This window comes from Gossypium hirsutum, chromosome D02 (assembly GCF_007990345.1).
Source record: "Gossypium hirsutum isolate 1008001.06 chromosome D02, Gossypium_hirsutum_v2.1, whole genome shotgun sequence".
NCBI lineage: Eukaryota > Viridiplantae > Streptophyta > Magnoliopsida > Malvales > Malvaceae > Gossypium > Gossypium hirsutum.
This window is the reverse complement of record NC_053438.1, coordinates 37,527,884-37,535,250: the sequence shown is the minus strand read 5'-3', so window position 1 is coordinate 37,535,250 and position 7,367 is coordinate 37,527,884.

The window sequence follows — 7,367 nt, the reverse complement described above, 5'->3', positions numbered from 1 at the left end:
CTAAGGAGTTGCAAAGGCAAGATGAAGATCTCTTAGAGAAAGGGTAGATTCATGAGAGTCTAAGCCCTTGTGCGGTCCCTGTACTTCTCGTCCCAAAAAAAGATGGTTCTTGGAGAATGTGTGTTGATCGTCGTACTGTCAACAAGATTACGGTAAAGTATCGATATCCAATTCCTCGATTTGATGATATGTTGGATGAGCTTAATGGTGCATGCATTTTCTCTAAAATTGACTTAAAAAGTAGTTACCATAAAATAAGAATGAAACAAGGTGATGAATGGAAAACTGATTTTAAGACTAAGTATGGCCTGTATGAGTGGTTAGTCATGCCATTTGGCTTAACTAATGCTCCTAGCACATTCATGAGATTAATGAACCACATACTTAGACCTTTTTTAGGAAAATTTGTCGTTGTGTATTTTGATGACATACTGATTTATAGCAAAACTTTGAATGATCATGTTGGGCATGTTAAATTAGTATTGGATGTGTTAAGGCATGAACGACTCTTTGCTAATCTTGGAAAATGCACCTTTTGTACGGATAAGCTTGTTTTTTTGGGTTTTGTGATAAGTTCTACAAGAATCCATATGGATGAAGAGAAGGTAAAGGCAATTAAAGAATGGCCTATCCTAAAACTGTTTCTGAGGTAAGGTCTTTCCTTGGGTTAGCCGATTTCTACCGCAGGTTTGTTCGTAACTTTTCCACAAGTGCTTCGCCTTTGACCGCACTTATTAAAAACGATGTATCTTTTCATTGGACAGATAAGCAAGAATTAGCATTTAATGAACTTAAAGATAATGTAATGCTCCTATTCTTGTTTTACCTTTGAGATTGAATGTGATGCTTCTGGAGTAGGTATAGGTGCCGTCCTCATGCAAGATAGTAAACCACTAGCCTACTTTAGAGAGAAACTTGGTGGAGCACATTTGAACTATTCAACCTATGATAAAGAGTTGTATGCCTTGGTAAGGGCATTAGAAGTTTGGCAACATTACCTTTTACCAAAAGAGTTTGTGATTCACACTGACCATGAATCACTTAAGCACTTAAAGGGACAAGGTAAGTTGAACAAGCGACATGCGAGGTGGGTTGAATTCATTGAATATTTTCCTTATGTTATAATGTATAAGAAAGGTAAAGATAATATTATGGCTGATGCTCTATCAAGGAGGTACACTTTACTTAGTACTTTGCATACTAAGTTATTAGGTTTTGAGTATCTCAAAGATTTATATGCCACTGATTCTGATTTTGCAAGCATTTATGACGGATGTGAACATGGTGCATTTCACAAATTTTATAAGCATGATGGCTATCTTTTTTGAAATAATAGACTATGCTTACCAAAATGTTCAATGCGAGAATTGTTGGTTCGAGAGGCTCATAGTGGTGGTCTTATGGGTCATTTTGGAGTCACTAAGACTTATGATGTTTTACATGAGCATTTTTATTGGCCTAACATGCGAAAACTTGTTGAGAAAATTTGCTCTACTTGCATTACTTGTAAACAAGCTAAATCCACTGTGATGCCTCATGGTCTATATACTCCTCTTCTTGTTCCTAGTTCACCTTGGACTGACATTTCAATGGATTTTGTAATAGGTTTACCAAGGACAAAGCATGGACGAGATAGCATCTTTGTGGTTGTGGATCGATTTTCTAAAATGGCTCATTTCATTCCATGCCATAAGACTAATGATGCAACCCATGTTGCCGATCTATTTTTCCGTGAAGTTGTGAGATTACATGGAATCCCAAGGACGATCGTTTCCGATAGAGATGCAAATTTCTTAGTCACTTTTGGAAGGTGTTATGGGGTAAGTTAGGTACTAAACTACTTTACTCTACTACATGCCACCCTCAAACTGATGGTCAAACCGAGGTGGTAAATCGAGTTTTGGGATCTTTGCTTCGAGCCATAATAGGTAAGAATGTTAAATCTTGGGAAGAATGGATATCCTATGTTGAGTTTGCTTATAATCGTTCTGTTCATTCTTCCACAGGTTTTACTCCTTTTGAGATTGTGTATGGCTTTAATCCACTTACTGTTTTAGATTTGCTTCCTTTACCTTTGAATGAGATTGCTAATTTAGATGGTGAAAGGAAAGCTGATTTAGTGAAAGAGATCCATGAGAAGGCTCGTAAAGCCATTGAGAAAAAGAATGAGTCCAATGCACATCGAGCTAATAAAGGGCAAAAGCAAGTCTTGTTTGAACCTGGAGATTGGGTATGGGTGCATATAAGGATGGAATGATTTCCTTCTAAGAGAAAGAATAAACTTGATGCACGAAGAGATGGACCATTCCAAGTACTCGAGAAAATAAATGACAATGCTTATCGCATTGATCTTCCTGGTTAGTATAGTGTTAGTGCTACTTTCAATGTTTCTGATCTTTCTCCTTTTGAATTTGATGTAGGTTCAGATTCGAGGATGAATCTTCTTGAAGAGAGGGAGAATGATACGAGCCAAGGAGGTGACACTCAATGGGTTGTTTTTCCTAGTGATTCAATCACTCGAAGCAAGGCACGACAATTAAAATCAAATATGAATGTTTTTGTCCAAGACTTTGTTGCTACAAATTTAATTCATCATGTTCGTGACGTTGACAAATTTCGGGAATGCAATTCACTGAACCAATCTTGGAATAGTGCAAGCCCATAAATTGGTGGATTAATCTTTTATGTATCTTATTATTATTATTATTTACTTAATTCTCATTGGTTGGGCCACATCACTTATGAGTTAAGTAATTTTATTGGTTAGGTTATTATTTATTTATTTTCTTAGATAATTTTAAAGAGTTTTATTAGGGTTCAATTACTCTTGTATTTTGCCTATAAATAGGCTTGCTTTCTACACATTGGGGGGTCGAATAAAAAGAGAGTATTCGTTTTCTTCCAAATTTGTGTGAGGAAAATTTTTGAGAGTAGAGTGATTCTCTCTTGCTATTTAGTTTGGAGTTTGGTACTTTCGAGGGTATTTCGGAGTTACAAATATTCAAATTTCTTTTCGTTCATCGGTGTTTCTAGAGGTTCTTCTTCTAGGGGTTTCGTAGGGAGCTGCTCAATCATTGGCGTTTTTGGTTACAAGTTAACCAAGGGTTCCATAGGGCAAATCTATCATTTTTTTATTTTTTTTTATTATTTAACTAATTTTTCTTATTCTCGTTTTATTTCTAATTTGTGTTTCTCTTGTGTCTAGATCCGGGTTTCCGCATCACCTGCTCCGGCTCAAGGCTGAGACTGTGGCAGAGGTGATGGTGGTAGAGCTGTTGGTCAGTGTGGTGTCGTTCGAGGTGGTGATAGTGGTCCAGCCAAAGTTTATACAGTGACGGAGCCTCGGACTAGAGAGGCGACTGATGTTATTGCAGGTACTTTCACGCTACAATCTTTTCCACTTCTAGCTTTAGTTGGTTCTGGTGCGACGAGATCATTTATTTTGAGAGACGTAGCTAGAGAGTTAGGGATTGCTATAGAGATTCTAGTTCAAGTGTTGTGGTTAAAAGCCTTCTAGGTGATAGTGTAGTGGTGGGTCGGGTATATCATTGTTTTCCTCTGATGGTTCAGGGACATGTGTTTCTAGTTGATCTGCTTGATTTGCTATTTTGGGGTTTCAATATCATTCTTGGCATAGATTGGTTGTCTGAGCATCAGGCGAAGGGGGATTGCGAGGCAAAGTTGGTGACCTTGTATGGTGCTGGTGGTTCCGAAGTGGTTGTTGTGGAAAAGTAGGTTTTAGTTGTTGTCGAATGTGATATCTTCGCTCCGCGTTAAGAAGTTGGTCTGGAAAGGTTGTAAAGCTTATCTAGCCTATGTCCTGAATACTGATAGTAAGGAGATAAAGTTGGATGAGATTTAGGCTATTTGTGATTTTCCAGATGTGTTTCTTGAAGAGTTGCCTGGTTTACTGTCAGATAGAGAAATCTAGTTTAATATTAAGCTCTACCCCGGTACTGCTCCGGTGTTTGTTGTGCCACACCGCATGGCACCAAAGGAACTGGATGAGTTGAAGTTGCAGTTGCAAGAGATTTTGGATTGTGGGTTCATTCGTCCGAGCGCGTCTCTGTGGGGAGCACCGATGTTGTTCGTTAAGAAGGATGGGACATTGAGGCTGTGCATCGACTATCGCCACCTGAATAAGTTAACCATCAAGAATAAGCATTCGTTGTTGAGGATTGATGATCTTTTTGATCAATTTCAGTGAACTTCGGTTTTCTTAAAGACTAAACTACAGTTTGGGTACTACTAGTTAAAGGTTAAGGACTCGGATGTGATGAAGACTACTTTCAAGACTCGATATAGTCACTACGAGTATCTTGTCATACCATTTGGATTGACGAATGCACCTGTCACGTTTATAGACATGATGAATAGAGTTTTTCATTCCTACCTAGATCGGTTCGTAGTGGTTTCATAAATGATATATTAGTGTATTCCTGATCTGAGGATGAGCACTTGAGAGTAGTTCTGCAAGTTTTGCGGGAGAAGCAGTTGTATACGAAGTTGAGTAAATGCGAGTTTTGGCTTCGGGAGGTGCTGTTTCAGGGTCATGTCGTTTCAGCTAAGGGTATTCAAGTTGATCCGAAGAAAGTTGAAGTGATTGTGGATTGAAAGTCGCCGAGGTCTGTTTTTGAGGTCAGGAGTTTTCTGGGGTTAGCTAGTTATTACCGTCGCTTTGTCGAGGGGTTTTCGAGCATCGCTACTCCTTTGACGAAGTTGCTTCAGAAGAACACTACCTTTGAGTGGACTGTTGAGAGGTAGAAGTGTTTTGAGAAGCTGAAATTAGTTTTGAACAAAGTGCCGTGTTGACGTAGCCGATATCCGGTAAGAGTATGTGGTCTATACTGATGCTTCTTATATGGGACTGGGTTGTGTGCTAATATAGGAGGGTAGGGTAGTTGTTTATGCGTCAAGGTAGTTGAGGACGCATGAATGCAACTATCCGACTCATGATCTTGAGTTAGTTGTTGCAGTCTTCACGGCCAAGATTTGGCGTCACTATCTGTATGGTGAGAGGTGTGTGATTTACACCAATCAGAAGATTATTACGTATCTCCTAACCTAGAAAGAGTTAAACTTGAGACAGAGGCATTAGATTGAGTTACTGAAGGACTATGATTGTGTGATAGAGTACAATCTGGGTAAAGCGATTGTCATTGCAGATGCTTTGAGTCGCAAGTCTTTTGTGGATTTGAGGGCTATGTTTGCGAGGCTATCTGTTTCGAAGGATGGTGGCCTGTTGGCTGAACTTCAGGTGAGACCAGTTCTTTCGCAGCAGATTCTTGAGTGTCAACCTTCTGATGAGAGTTTGGCCTGTCAGATTCGTCAGGTTGAGTCGAGAGTTCAGGAAGATTTTGATCTCAACTCTGATGGTATTCTGTGTTTTCGAGGTCTTTTGTAAATTTCAGAGGATAAGGATCTGAGGCATTTGATTCTTATCCAGGCACATAGTAGTCCTTATGCTATGCATCCCAAAGAGAACAAGATGTTTCAGGACCTTCAGGTTTTGTATTGGTGGCCTCGGTTGAAGAAGGATGTTGCCGACTTTGTTGCAAGATGCTTGATTAGTTAAAGAGTGAAAGTCGAGCATCAGCGTCCATCTGGTTTGCTTCAGCCTATTTAGATTCCTGAGTGGAAATGGGAGCAGATTACGATAGACTTCATTTTGGGTTTGCCTTTGACTCCGACTCGTAAGGATTCAATCTGGGTGGTTGTGGATAGATTTACGAAGTTTGCTCATTATCTGAGAGATTGCTTATAATAATAACTGGGAGGTAGCTGGGATCGTCACTAGCCATTAGCCGAGATTGCTTATAATAATAGCTTCTAGAAGAGTATTCAGATGGCACCATTCGAGGCTTTGTATGGTCTTAGGTGTAGGACTTCTTTCTGTTGGTTCGATATGGAAGAGAAGAGTAGCTTGGGTCCAGAGTTGGTTCAGGAAATTGAGGATAAAGCGAGACTTGTTTACGATTGGTTAAAAGCTGCTTCTGATCGGCAGAAGTCTTAAGCTAACTTGAGACATCGAGACATTGAGTATGAGGTCAAGGATAAGGTCTTCTTGAAGGTTTCGCCTTAGAACAAAGTTCTGAGGTTCGAGAAGAAAGGTAAGCTCAATCTGAGATTCATTGGCCCTTATAAAGTTGCCGAGAGGATTGGATCGGTTGCTTATCGTTTGTTGCTATCGCCTAAGCTGAACCGTATTCGCAACGTCTTCCATGTTTCCATGCTATGGAAGTACCGATCTAATCCTTCTCAGGTTGTTCCGGTCGAGTAGATTAAGATTAGCTCTGATCTTTCATACGAGGAGGAACCGGTTGCGATCCTAGATCTTGAGGTCAAGGTGCTATGCAACAAGACGGTTCCGTTAGTGAAAGTTTTGTGGCTTAACCACAAAACAGAGGAAACCACCTAGGAATCGAAAAATGTAATGAAACATCAGTATTCGTACCTGTTCGATTTAGGTAAAATTTCGAGGACGAATTTTTTTTCAGAGAGGACAGTTGAAATAAATATTAATGAAAATAATTAATTTTGGTCGAAAAAGAATTTTAAAATAATTTTTATTATGAGTTAATTTGAGTTAAATTTAAATATTAATTAAATTAGATTTAATTGTAAAATAAGGGAAATTTTGGAGTATTTATTTGACAAATAAACCTTTAAATTCAGAATTTTAGAGGGAAATGATCAATTGGTAAAGTAAGGGAAATGTGGGAGTGGCCATTGGGCAAATTTCCCAATTTTTACGTTTCTGCTGGGTTGTTTAACTTTTAAACACAATGCATCTAGCCTACTTTTCACACCATTTATGTCATGTTAGAGAGCTATAAAATTCGTTTTCTTTGCATGGTTTTAAAGATCTATCATCGGAGAATAGATTCAACAAATTTCTTTCTCAAAATACTCTCTTTTCACTCGAAATTATTCACAACAATAGCCAAAAATATTCTAAAATTTCTCAAGATTCTTGAATCAAGATTTTCAATCAAAGGATTTAGAATGAATCGAAGGTAATTATTATTTCTAAACTTATTTTTATGATGATTAGAAGCATATTTTAAAATTACATAATTTTTATCAATGTCATCTTCTTCAAAAGCTTAAGATGCTTTAATGGTGGATCTTGAATTTTGAGAGAAAATCCACAAATCAATGGATGTTCCAACTCAAAATGGATCTATTAGAAGGTTTTTTATCTTATTTATCAAGATTAAAAAATTTAACGAGCAGATTGCATTAATCTCTACAGTCGATGAGTCGTTTAACTTCCTTTTGTTTGCCAACAACTCTTTTAAAAATTTAACGTAATTTGGCATCTGCGAAAGAGCTTCAACAAACGGTAAGTTAATATGTAATTTTTT